Below are 14,232 nucleotides of genomic sequence, written 5' to 3'. Positions count from 1 at the left end.
AGAAAGAAAGAAAGATCACATTTATGGAGGCTCTTCTGGGTTTGGGTTCCTCAAATTCTTTGGATATTATTAATTATTTACTCCTTTTACAAATAAGGAAACCAAGGCTCAGATTGGCAGTGGAATTCGCCTAAGGCTATGGAATAAAGAAGAAACTGCAAACTTAACCCAGTCTGTTCCATCCCAGGTCTGATTTCTCCATTCCATCGAAAGTCCCTCCCAAGAAGGCACAATTTTAATGGTGAAGACACTGATGCATGGAAAAAATGGAGAGCTTGCCCGACGGTGTATAAGCAATAGGAGACTTGAGGGTCACTGTGTGAAATGTTCAGGAAGCCACATCTTTTTTCCTTTTACATGCCTTGATTTAGCTTATGAAAGATCACAGTATGTTACTTTTAGAGATTTTCCAGCTTTGGGGATGGGATTTTGTTTTTCTTGGCAGCATTCATATTTGAAAGCAGTATATTTGACACTGCTTTCTGGATTTAGCTTGATACAAAATGAAGCGAAGTTAGACCCACGCACCCTGCTCTCTTCCAAATTGTCAATGAGTAAGTTAACTTCTTGCTCAGGATTTCCAAAGGAGTAAGGCCTGCGTGGAGTCCTGTGATTTTTTAGAATCAATAGATCTTTCTATTCAGCAAGCAATAATCACCATTTTGCCCATCCATCGGAAGTGAGAAAAGAGGAACTTTGCACTAGAGAATCCCTGTTGATAAAGCAATCTTTTTCCACGAACAATCTGCCTTCAGAAAACAAGGGATTGAGCACTTGTTAGTTAATAATAAAAAGAATTTGTCAGTGAATACTCAGATGAATGAATATTTTTTAAAGGCATGGAGTATTTAAGGAATGTTAATCCAGCCTCTGTGCTCACTGCCCCCCACAACAACTGTAAAGAAATCACTGGCCTCTGAGTGATGAATGGCCCCATACCCAACCAGGAGGGAAGACAACCCTAAGCCCTATAATTTGGCATCTCCCTTTGTAAATTCCTGGGTGGACTTCTTTTTTTGGCTATAGCAGACCGATGGGCTCAGTTAAAGGCTTTAGGATACGTTGTAAAATGACCATCAAGCGTTTCTCCTCATATGTCATGCCCACCTCTTTTTTTATCCTGTCAATAAAATCCTAGCTCCAACTGTATACATTTCAGCCTTTCACAGATACACTTCTAGCACATCCTTCCCTTCCCCGTTAAAAAGTTCTAATGGTTAATTTCAAATTAATATCTTAGGCGGCTCTAGGCCGGGGTGGGGTGGGGGAAGAAATAGGGAGCTGAATTAGTAAATGACAGAGCAGTAATCAGCTTAAATGAGACTTCTTCCAGCCCTTTGCTGGCGAATGACACAGAATTTGCAAGCTTAGAAAACCTCTCTTCTCTGCAGGTGGTACTGTGGGGATACCAGAGATGCTTTTCCACAATCATCATCTTATTCATTTATTTAGTCTTCTACTGCAGCGCTCCATACACGCACCCACAGCCCCATCCTCACTCCGCTCTGTGCAGTCAACCCCTACCTGCTCAACAGCCAGCCGAACAAGGGGTTAAGGCTGCAGCCTTCCATGCCAGTAGATGTTGCAAACATTCGGGTATACTTTCTCATCTGCAGTCAGCCCGGTAGCTCCAGCTCCTGCAAAGCCTTTAGCACTTGCAGAAACATGATTTTTCTCCCAGCTATTTGGTTTAAACTTGCAGTTGACCACGTTGACCAGGTTCTCCTGCTCAGGATCCTAAACTTAACCCTGCAGGCTTTTACCTAGAATCTCTCCCTCTTCCTCTGCCGAATTTGTTTCCCCTGCCCGGTTCTGGAATGCCCCAGGGCCCTCAGTAACCTTGATGCCTCGTCCCCACTGGAACTTAGAAGCATCCTCACTGGCTGCATTACTGCACATTACCCTAGTAACCTTGTTTTTTCCTTCAACTTAAACTTCTCCAAACACCATCCCTGCTGACTGTGAAATTCTCTAGGCCTCTTATAACAGCTTTCCCAAACTGCCGTGTCACAAGAGATTTTGTAGAGGGCAAATTGGGGAAGGAAGGTTTGGGAACTCACCTGCACAGCTGCAAGGATCAGACCCAAGGATGGGGCTGCCGGCAAACTTCCCAGGGACTGTCTGCAACCAAGTCTCTTGGCCTTAAAGGGACAGGGCACTTTTCACCATATAAGGAAAACAGGTTCACTCCTCTGCTTTGGGGCCTGTTTGGGCAAAGCAGCTCCTTCTCTTGATTGCAGAGGCTTAAGCCTCCCAGAGAAATCTGGAGGCTGTCTGTTTTACGGCATCTGCACCTAGTAGGCAGCTTAATAACACCTGGATAAGGCACAAGAATGGTGTTTGGCAGGCCATTTTCAAAGGCCAAAAAATCCTTTCTATGGGGTTTGTCTCCCTACAGAAAAGATTTACAGTGAGTGGGAAGACTTTCTCAATTAGATGAAAGGGCTTCTGCTTCTATTTCAGATTTGGCTTCCTGGAAGCCAAAGTTCCTGCTTATCACAAAGGGGAGAGCCGGAGATCCCTTTCCTCCTGACTTGGAGACAAAACAAAGAAGACTCAGGAGCTTGTGGCGTAAGATTTTGATTAAGACGTATTAGTAGTGCGCCCTGACAATGAGTCAAGTGGAGATGATTTTGTTATTTCAGCTGGTGGAGGCCTTTCCTAAACATATAAACACACACAGTTCTCAACCAAGGCCATGTCCACTCCTGAGGCCTGGGCTCCTGCAGCTGAAGCTCACAGCTGTCAGAGATGAGAAGATATTTTAGCAAAAGCAAACATTTTCTCCTGATGATATTCAAATGCAAGTCTGTCATGGTGGTTTGGAGTGGATTAAGAGCAATTATAGGGAAGCCTGGGTAGCTCAGAGGTTTAGCGCCGCCTTCAGCCCAGGGCGTGATCCTGGAGACCCAGAATGGAGTCCCAAGTCGGGCTCCCTGCCTGGAGCCTGCTTCTCCCTCTGCCTGTGTCTCTGCTTCTGTGTGTGTGTGTGTGTGTGTGATGAATAAATAAATTCTCTTAAAAAAAAAAGAGCAATTAGATTCTAAGAAAAAAGTGGAGCTTAATTTACTTATCACTTGGGTGGTAATACACTTTTCTCTTCACTGCCAACTGGATATTGTTTCTTTATAGCCTGGCCAGTATGCCTAATACTTAGTATCTATACCATATATTTGAGATCTTTTAAAAAATTCAATTTGGCACCTGATTATATAGTATCAGACTATTCTCACATCTTAGCTTCTTACAGAGATTTTGATTCTTTAAGGACAAAGACCATAGTCTTCCATACTCTGCTTAACAGCTAGCATGGAACCATACAGTAGACTGGGAAATACTTGTTCAATTATATCAATTGGATGGGAGCTCTTGGGTGGCTTAGTTGGTTAAATATCTGCCTTAGGCTTAGGTCTTGATCTCAGAGTCCTGGGATCCAGCCCTGCATAGGGCTCTCTGCTCAGCCAGGAGTCTGCTTCTTCCTCTCCCTCTGCCCCTCCTCCAGCTCATACTCTGTCTCTCTCTCAAATAAATAAATAAAATCTTTTAAAAATATTTAAAAAATATATCACTTGGCTGGAATCCAGGGTTTTTGTATAATGTCTGCATAGGTTTTTTAAAAAAATATTTTATTTATTTGAGAGACAGAGAGCGCACAAGCAGGGAGGAGGTGCAGAGGGAGAGAGAGAAGCAGGCCCCTGGCAAGCAGGGATCAATCCCAGGACATGGGACTCAATCCCAGGACCCTGAGATCAGGATCTGAGCCAAAGGTGGTTGCTTAACAGACAGAGCCACCCAGGTGCCCCTATAGATTGCCTTTAAGTTCTGTTGACTGTTTCCTTTGCTATGCAAAAGCTTTTTATCTTGAAAATTTCCCAATAGTTCATTTTTGCTTTTGTTTCCCTTGCCTTTGGAGATGTGGCTCGCTAGAAGTTGTGGCCCAGGTCAAGGATCTCCTTGTGTTCTCCTCTAGGATTTTGATGGATTCCTGTCTTACAGATAGGTCTTTCATTCATTTTGAGTTTATTTTTGTGTATGGTGTAAGAAAGTGGTCCAGTTTCATTCTTCTGCATGTAGCTGTCCAATTTTCCCAACACCATTGTTGAAGAGAGATTATCTTTTCTCCATTGAATATTCTTTCCTGCTTTGCTGAAGATTAGTTGACCATAGAGTTAAGGGTACATTTCTGGGTTCTCTATTCTGTTCCATTGATCTATGTGTCTGTTTCAGGGCAGTACTATATTGTCTTAATGATTACAGCTTTGCAATACAGCTGGAAGTCTGGAATTATGATGCCTCCAGCTTTGGTTTTCTTTTTCAACATTCCTTGGCTCTTCGGGATCTTTTCTGGTTCCACACAAACTTTAGGATTGTTTGTTCCAGCTCTGTGAAAAATACTGATGGCATTTTGATAGGGAATGCATTGAATGTGCAGACTTCTGTAGATAGCATAGACATTTTAACAATATTTATTCTTCCATTTCATGAACATGGACTATTTTTCCATTTCTTTGTGTCTTCCTCAATTTCTTTCACAAGTATTCTATAGTTTTCAGAGTACAGATCCTTTACCTCATTGGTTAGGTTTATTCCTAGATATCTTATGGCTTTTGGTGCAATTGTAAGTGGAATCAGTTCCTTGATTTCTTTTTCTGCTGCTTCATTGTTTGTGTATAGAAATGCAACTGACTTCTGTGCATTGATTGTATATCCTGCAACTTTGCTGAATTCCTGTGTCAGTTATAGCAAATTTTGTGGAGTCTTTTGGGTTTTCTACATAGAATATCATGTCAATTGTCACTGTTCTTATTGATCTTAGTTCATCCATCCTGCTTTAGTCCTTTAAATGATGCTATAGGCCTTGTGTCAAGAGGTTCTCTTGATGGTGCCATTATCCCCGAAGAAGCTCTCAGATAGCTGAATGATTCACTGTAACTGGAGATGGGGCCTACAGCATCACACAGTGCACATCTACATTACCATTTGCCCTTGAATTAACTGTATATCAAAGTGTTATCTTATGATGTCCATTTTTACCTAATATTTTATGATTTGTGGGCATGGCTAGGATAAAGCATTATGTTATAGTGACATTGAAAAAAACGTATCTTACCAAATTTTTCTTATGTGAGAAGGCTTCCAGCAGCAAGGGTTCTAAATCTGACAACGTTTATCAGTAAACAAACAAATACACATCTCAGAAGATGAGCTTATTCAATGAATAAGGGAGAAAATTTTGGTATAAATTAACAAACAATTAAAAAATTATATAAAATGCTCACAGCTGTTGAAGGTTGTATTAAATTAATGCATTTATACCTATAAGGTATTGCAAACTCAAGGAAGGGAAGCTATAAAAGGCAAACTGAAAACTTGCATCAGGACGCATTAATATTTTTATAGCCTTTGACCCAATATCATATATTTTTAAAAGGTTTTATTTATTTATTCATGAGAGACAGAGAGAGAGAGAGAGGGAGAGAGGCAGAGACACAGGCAGAGGGAGAAGCAGGCTCCATGTAGGGAACCTGATGTGGGACTCGATCCCAGGTCTCCAGGATCAGGCCCTGGGCTGAAGGTCGTGCTAAACCACTGGGCTACCCAGGCTGCCCCCAATATCATATTTTCTTTCCTAAAATTATTTCAGAGATTTTTCTCTCATGGGAGAAGGAGAGGAAAGGGAGGGAAAATCAAGTGAATCCATATGAATGAATACATAAACAGAGATTTTAATTAACTTAATAATATGTTTAAAGGAAAGTAATTGTTCTTTTTCCTGATCAAATGGTAATAGTGTAAGCTAAAATTTATCTGTTAAAGAAGTAAATTGATCTAATTTATGTAATATTCTTTTTAATTAAATACATATGATGTAATAGTATATCACCCATTTTTGAAAACCCAAAACAAGTATAAGGAAAAAACCAACCTAAAACTAAAAACTAAAAACCAAACTAAACATTAGGTTTAATACAATGGTCATTAATCCTTTTTGTGGTTACAAATCCTTTGCACATTACAGTGACAGACATCAGTAAATACCATTGTATAGGTGTTATTTTTATGTTTAAATTTAAGGCTAAGCTTTCCTTAGGAAATTTCTTTGTATACTTTTGTTTATTTTATAGTTTCACAAATTTAAAAAAATACGTAGGTGCTGATGTTAAAAGTATAAAAGGCGAGAAGAGGAAATCCTCTCTAAAAATACCTGAGGGTATCTGTTAGAGGTTATGGTGGAACCACAGAAACACATTAATCCTGTCATTTCTCTCTTACGCAAAATTCCCCAGGAGCCAATACACGAGGAGCTACAGAATGGAAACCAGAGAATAACGTTGCTAGTGGCTATAAGTGAGCTCTGCACCCCAATGAGGAGCTGCAAAAGGCCAGGTTGGCACCAAGGTTACATCAGCGACGCTGATTCACAGATCAGAAACGGCTACTCCCTCAGGAGGCAGCACAAAAGGAGATGAGGAGAAGCAGGTTTGGCTTGGAAGTAAATAAAATACTGTCTTACTTAGGCATCTATTATTTATGGTTTGATATATTTCCTTCCATACATTTTCTATGCTTATACAAAAAATTACTGCTACTACTACACACATTGTTTTATCATTTGATTTTTCACCTAATAACATTATAACCTGAACATCTTTCATGTTATATATGCATTTATTGCATTCCTTTTAACATCTGCAAAATACTTAGCTGTACCAAAATTATTAAACATCTCCCTGCCCTGCTGATGGATATTAATTTCCAACTTTTGTTATTATAAACATTTATTCTCACTCTAAATAGCAGGTACCATAGAGAAAGATAATGTTTTAGCTGTTTCTCCCCCCTCCATGCCATGCCTTTCTATCCTTCTATGTGGTTACTTGTGCACATGGGGAACAATTTCTCTAGGCTACGAGTAGAAGTTGACCAGCTCAGTAGATAGAAATACTAAATACTCCTCTTATTGCATTCATGTTAATAAGTACTGTTAAATTAAACAAGTGCTCTGTTTTAGGTCTATGTTCTTAGTCCATTTTTTTTGCTTAAAAATTATTTTTTTCTTGAAAAGTTAAGACATATACATAATAAAAACACCAAATGGCAAAAAAAAAAAAAGGATATACGGAAAAAGGTAAGTCTTTTTTACCCTATTCCCCATTCCACACCTCTAGTGGCAAAGTTTCCTGAGTACTCTTTGAAGTGTGTGTGTATATATTTGTGAGTGCACAAATGAAATCATAATTTCTCTCTCTGTATGTATCTCTCTCTACATGTACATATATATACACACACACATATACATATATATGTACACATACACATAGGTATGTCATTTGTGTGTGTGCTTCTGCAACTTGATCTTTACATTAATAATATATCTTAAAGATTATTCCATATCCAGGCCTGCATATCTCCCTTATGTATTTAAATAGAAGGATACCATAATGGTATCCTTTGGGAATCGGCCATAATTTAACCCATTTCGTCTTGACATACATTCAGATTGTTTCAAGGCTATTGCAACTATAATAATTCTGTAATGAACATCTTTATTTCCCACATGTGATTTCAACAATAACCAGAAAAATCTTGTTGACATTTTTACTGGTATTGAATTCAGGTAATAATTTAATTTTAAAAAGTTAACATCTTTATAATACTCAATTTTTAATTTACACATAGCAAATGCCATTTTATTCTCTCAAGATTCAGTCATATACATTCTTCATGTTTATTGTTATTTTTATTCTAAGGTATTTTATTCCTCCAAATATTGTTTTATTTATTTATTTTTTAAAAAATTTTTATTTATTTATGATAGTCACACACACACAGAGAGAGAGAGAGAGAGAGAGAGAGAGAGGCAGAGACACAGGCAGAGGGAGAAGCAGGCTCCATGCACCGGGAGCCCGACGTGGGATTCGATGCCGGGTCTCCAGGATCATGCCCTGGGCCAAAGGCAGGCACTAAACCGCTGGGCCACCCAGGGATCCCCCAAATATTGTTTTAAATGGGATTTTTTTTCAATACATTTTCTAACTTGTGGTTCTTTGAAGTTACTGGTTATTTGTTACTGCATTTAACAACTAGTTTTCCTACTGTGTTAACTTGTTTCCAAAAGTTTTCCATGTTGCTCTCTTTTAGTTGTGTGATTATATCATTCATAAATAGTTATCAGGGGCACCTGGGTGGCTCAGCAGTTAAGCGTCTGCCTTTGACTCAGGTTGTGATCCCGAGGTCCTGGGATCGAGTCCCGCATCAGGCTCCCTGCGGGGAACCCATTTCTCCCTCTGCCTATGTCTCTGCTTCTCTCTGTGTCTCTCATGAATAAACAAATAAAATCTTTAAAAAAATAGTTATCATTTGGCTCATCCTTTCCAATTTTTTATACATTTTTTAATTTAATTGGGTAGTACTTAAATAATATTAGTTAAATGTGTTAACAATATTATCTTTTCTACACTTTAATGAAAAACCTTTCTGTATTTCACCATAAATCAAGTCACTTTCTTAGAAAAAAAAAAAAAACTAGAATAAATGGATAGCTCCTTACCTCTATAAAAATAACTGATATGTAAAATTTCAATTTGACTAAGAGTTTATCTGGAGCCAGTTAATTTTTAATGACTAAACTTGGTAGCTCCAACACCCCCTGTCCTGACTGCTAGGGAAAATTCTCCTTCCCACTGTCCCTCAGCTTTTTCTTCAGGTTTCCAGGTGCTCTCAGAGGCCATTTCAAACATACCCAAGGCAGTCAGGGCCTCCTTATTTTCTGTGCCCTGCTATCACTACCACAAGACTTTCAGAAAATGCTGCTTAGCCCAGCTATCCTCTACTGGTGACCAATGCAGCTGACCCATGCTGATCTCACCAAGGATGAGAGGGACCTCCTCTCCCTTCCATCATCCCAACCAGTGTGAGATAAATTCTCCCTTAATCTCACAAGACAGCTGGTATCAGGATTAAACATAACAAGACAATAGTAGAATAGGTAGTGAACTAGAAGAGAAATAGTATCACACATCCCAGACTGGTCTTTGGGGTCCCCTGTGGGATGGTAACCTGCCCCAATCTTCATCTGCTTCTAGATGTCAAGAAAACCTTTTCCCCGTGGAGTTTGGACAATACTAACTACCTGCCCAGAGAGGGGAGGAATCTCTTACATAAATGTAAAGCCCACTTCCAGAGTTCTTATTTTCTGTCCAGGATTGATAACTTCTAGAATGATAGTCAGAAGATCCATTCCCTTCTAGGAAGTGCTCATCCCTCATTCACAGGCATATGGTCTGTCCATAAGGCACCAGCAGGACAATCCCGGTGTAGCCTGACATCATGAAGATCACCAATTCTAAATGTGCTTTTGGGAGCTAACACCTGGTGAAGGCCTCTTTAAATTACTGTTAGATTATAGACTGACTTATTTTTAAAGACTTTTTTTTTTAAAGATTTGCAGATGCCACAGGTGTGACCTGAGCTAAGCAGGCAAAACTAGACACCCATTTGGAGGAAGGACTGACCAGTGCATGTTGCAGGGTACAGGAAGTGTCCTGAACAAAGGCTAATTGAATTTTTGAGTATCATGAAGGCTTTAGTAGCAACACTTCATTTCATATAAAGTCATAGGCATGAAACCAGTATTCCCTAGTGTGTATTCCACAGTGTGCGCTGCCCCCCAGTCCCACAGTAGCCAGGAAATTGAGGTCCCATCTAATTATCTTTTCAGGGATACTTGATTCTTTCTCTAAGATCTGTCAATTCTTCAAGCCCCTATTACTTTGTTTGAACTTCTTCTTACTATTCAGTAAGACGTCTATTCAGATGACGTGACCGTTATTGATATTTGGGGTTTCATTTTTCCCTCTCTTGATTCCACACTGCTTCTGAGGGTAGGAATTTACTTATCCTTTGATGAGGTTGCTAAAAGTCATGCTGGGCTCTGTTCAGAACCCTGGGGATGCAGCTATAGACAAAATGGGCAAAGTCTCAGCATTCTGGGAGCTTACATTCTTGTGCGAGACAGACCAATAAAGAAATAGAGGAGAAAACGTCAGGTAGTGATCAATTCCATGATAAAGATAAAATAGGATACGTGAAGGGAGTAAGTACATGTTGATCAGGAAAGGACTTTCTGAATTCTTGATTTGTAAGCTCATCACATCTTTAGTCTTGGTTTCCTATAGCACCTCACCTTGCAAATTAGAGGATTGTTTATTTATTTTTTGAAACCTGATACAAGTTTTTTTTTTATGGCTTTTAACATTATTGGTTCAGAAAGCATGATTTGGTCTTTAATCTCCAAATGAGATGACATTTCAATGGCCTTTTAATGTAAGCTTGCCCTCCCATGTTTCCATTGTACTGCCAGTTGTCACTTATACCAAAAGAGCATATGCAGAAACAAACTGATCTCAAATTCTGGTCAAGAAACATCTGCTAAATAGTTGGTATTATTCTTAGACAATCTTCTCTTCAAGCAATTTTGGAAACTCCCTAGTTGTACTTCTGTAAAGGTTTGCACCTGGGAAATGGCACGGAGGCTTTTATGAGGAAAGCTATTATAGGCCTCTCACCAGCACGGAGAGGAGAGGCTGTCCGGAGCTCTATTTTATGGTACAGTAAGGTTAGTCATTTACTGTTCCCATAAGCTATTTCACTTGCAATAAAGGTCAATGGGCCTTTTTAGGATGGAGAGCTAGACCCCTGTCTAAAACTGCTGTCTTCCATAGTCAAAAAGACAGGCTTCTTTAGATTCTTCTGGAAAGTGGTAGGATGTTTATTTAGCTGGCAGAGTGGTTCGTTATGACCAGCTGATGAGCAAGGCAATAAAAATTCGCTAATTGCAAGGTGGAAGACTTAAATCCTAAGGTAGCTTGACCACAAAGCTAAGGGGGGTGTGGCCGGCAGTGGGTCTGGTTGTTACCTTGACATGTGAACTCTCCCGAAAAATACATTTCTGTACCTGGAACCCTCTATCCCTGGATTTCCTGGTAAGTTGGCATTATAAATGACTGCAGTTTGCAGTCCCTGGCAGCTGCACATCCAGTACAGCAGAAACAGTTCTGCTAATAATGTATTTTTCTTTCTTTCTTGTTAGCTTTTAAATGAAATCAAATTGAATGGGTGTTTCCCTAAAGATAGCGTAGGGCACTGGGCTTCAATATTTTTGTTAACTATCTCCAAAAGGAATTTTGAAAAACTATGCATCTTTTTTCAGTTTTATGTTGTAATGTAAAAAAAATTTCATCAGAAGCTTGAAAAGTAGCAAAGAATATAATCTACAGTCTGTTGTAAATGTTGGCTTTTTAAAGGATACTATTACCCAACTCGTTATAATAAATCCAATAGAATGTAAATGTTATAGCAATTTGATACCCACCATCAGTCAGCAGGTAAGAGTGGCAAATTTTACCTCTTTTTGGTTCCCTCTTGAATTCTTATTTCCATTCCTTTACAGAATTTCATCTTAGTAAAATGTATTTTTGTGCTGAAGAGTATTTAATTATTTACCTTTGTATACTTGTCTATAAAAATAAAGTGGAATTAAAATTTGTGGCCATAAGACCCTCTTAAGAAACATTCATCTGGACTGAATTTGTCATTACAGTATTATCTGGAGTATGTGTGGCAGAGACAATGCTGTGTTCACCACTCCCTTTTCTCTTCCACCTCTCTCTTTTTTTTTTTTTAAAGGACAATCTACATTTTATTTGTATCTGCTTTTCACATGCACATAAACTCTCCCCCCCCACTGAGGGACAGATGGTAGGTTCTGGAGGGAAGAGGCATCAGAATGAGGACGAGTTCAACACAAGGTCCTGCTACCATGACCATGGGGCATCCTCGTGTGCTGAATTTGCACTGTCCTCCCTCCCCTGTGGGTGGTGAATCTACGTGGGCCCTCCCATTTGACACCAGCTCAGCCATGGACTGGCCATGAGAGACCCAACTCCTTCTCTTCAGGGTTTCAGCTTCTTGTCCGGCTTTTTCCATCCCTAAAGTACTCAGTTTCTCATTGGGAGTATGAGCCAAAATGATGTATTTTTTTTCCTGTCCTAGTAGTTATGAGTAGGTTGAGTTCTATGCTCTCTTTCTCTTTTCCCAGTTGGAAGCTGGGAACTCAGCAGAGATGCAAGATGGAAGCAGAGTGATCTATCTTGAAGGAGAGCCTCCTTGTCTATACCAGACTGTGATGTACAGGAGCAATAAACTTTTGTTGTGTTAAGCCACTGAAGTTTTAGGTTTATTACACTATCCTGATCAATATTTGGCAAAACTGATTAAAACAACATGAACATATGCCACTTTTGATAGATCATTATTAAGAAAAAAATTCAATTATTGAAAATTCATCTATTAATAAAAATATTGAGAACTCTTGCTCATGTAGATGGGAATGAAGGCAGGGATACCAAATGTCACTCAGTTCCCATCGAGCTATATGCATACCCAAGTGCAAATTACCATAGTGCAGTCTTGTAAAAAGAAACACTCCTGCAAAAAAGAGGTAGGAAAAGATTTTTTAGACAGTCTATCTTAGGAACATGTTACACAAATTTGGAGATTTGGAAATTAGTTCCTTTAAAAAATAGGGTCTATGTACCCTTTTGAAAGTCTGTGAATGCCCCATGTGACACTGGTAACCCATATTAAAAACAAGTCTAGGAGTGAGGAAAGAGAGTCATGAGATAGAATGTCCCTAGACCTGATCTTTTGGCTGCAGACATTCACTCAAATCCTTGGTCCACCTTTTCCTGACCTTCCTTCTGATTCCCACCAGTTTACAACAACAACAAAAATTCTGATCAGGATTTAAGTCTGTAATATATAAAGTTATTTTGAATCAGTAAGAAAAATATGACTACTTCAGCAGAAAAAGATGAGCAAGTGATATGAACAGGCAATTCACAAAAGAAGAAATACAAATGGCCAATATCCATAGAAAATGTTAAAGCTCGCTTGGAAATCATAGATGTGCAATTTAAAACAATACAATCCTGGAAATCAAATTGGATCAATTAACCTTTAGTGGCGGTTGGGAGAAGAATATCATTTCTAGAGAGTAATATGGTAATGTGCATCAAGTCTTTAAAAATGTATGAAGTTGAGCTAGAATCCCATTTCCAAGAATTACTTTTTTTTTTTTTTTAAAGATTTATTTATTTATCAGAGAGAAAGAACGAGAGAGAGCAGGGGGAGGGGCAGAGGGAGAAAACCCTTAAGCAGACTTCCTGCTGATAGCAGAGCCTGGTGCTGGACACAGGGCTCTATCCCACATGATAGAGCTGAAGCAAGAGTTAGGTGCCCAACCTACTGAGCCACCCAGATGCCCTTCCTAAGAATTATTCTAAAGAAATAATCATGAATAGGTAAAAAAAAAAAAAAAAAAAAAAGATTTAGCATCAAACTTTCATCACAGTGTTTTAGTCATGATTCTTTTGGTTACAGGTATTGGGTTGCAAGGCATCTTTCATTTAAAATGCCTCCTTTTGCTACACTTTCTGGGTCTCTTAAGTTAAAATTCTTGATTGATTTAGACTAATTGCTTGCTGAGTGCCGATAGATTGGCTTTATCCAATGACTGTTGTTTGTGAAGAGAACTGTCATAAGGATGCATGGGGCTACTTCTTATTTTTTTATGATTTTATTTATTGATTTGACAGAAAGAGAGAGAGAGTACACAAGTAGGAGAAGCGGCAGGGGCGGGGGGGAGAGAGAGAGAGAGAGAGAGAGAGAGAGATGGCTTCCTGTGAAGCAAAGAACCCAATGTGGGGCTTGATCCCAGGATCTGGGATCATGACCTGAGCTGAAGGCAGATGCTTGACCAATTAAGCCACCCAGGCGCCCCCATAGGGTTACTTCTTACAGAGGCTATATGTGGGGTTAGGTTTAGGTACTGTATGCTCCATAAGAGACAAGAAATTATATGCTATGTTTATCTAGAATGGTAAAGAAGAGAAATAACTTAAAAGCCCAACCAGTGTGTGAACTATGCAACTGACACCATGTAGTGAGATAGTCATTAAAGACTATTTAACAACATGGAAATATACTTGCGACATATTTTTATTTCCAGAGGAAAAAAACACATCACAAAAGGGAATAAACAGTATAAGCTCACTTTTAAAAGTTTACATTTATAAAGAAAGAGCGTGCTATGGACAGAATGTGTCCCTTCCTCCCACTCCAATTCATATGTTGAAGCCCTAATCCTCAGTTTGATGGTATCCCGAGGTG

At 39.2% G+C, this 14,232-nt stretch overlaps 1 protein-coding gene across 6 annotated transcripts in view; it reads right to left on the bottom strand.

Annotated features, from left to right (window-relative positions):
• SCHIP1 (schwannomin interacting protein 1) overlaps positions 1-14,232 on the bottom strand; it is a 723,769-nt gene that overhangs the window by 144,054 nt on the left and 565,483 nt on the right. The window contains exon 1 of one of the 6 annotated variants that reach the window (XM_077880123.1): positions 2,061-2,189. The exons of the other annotated variants lie outside the window; for them this stretch is intronic. The gene's annotated coding sequence lies outside the window, so the exon portion shown is untranslated. Of the gene's footprint in view, positions 1-2,060; positions 2,190-14,232 lie in introns of those variants that run through there. 6 annotated transcript variants of the gene reach the window in all.

This window comes from Canis aureus, chromosome 31, assembly GCF_053574225.1.
Source record: "Canis aureus isolate CA01 chromosome 31, VMU_Caureus_v.1.0, whole genome shotgun sequence".
NCBI classification, from domain to species: Eukaryota; Metazoa; Chordata; class Mammalia; order Carnivora; family Canidae; genus Canis; species Canis aureus.
The sequence above is the reverse complement of the archived record's forward strand: the minus strand, read 5'-3'. Positions and strand labels throughout refer to the sequence as shown.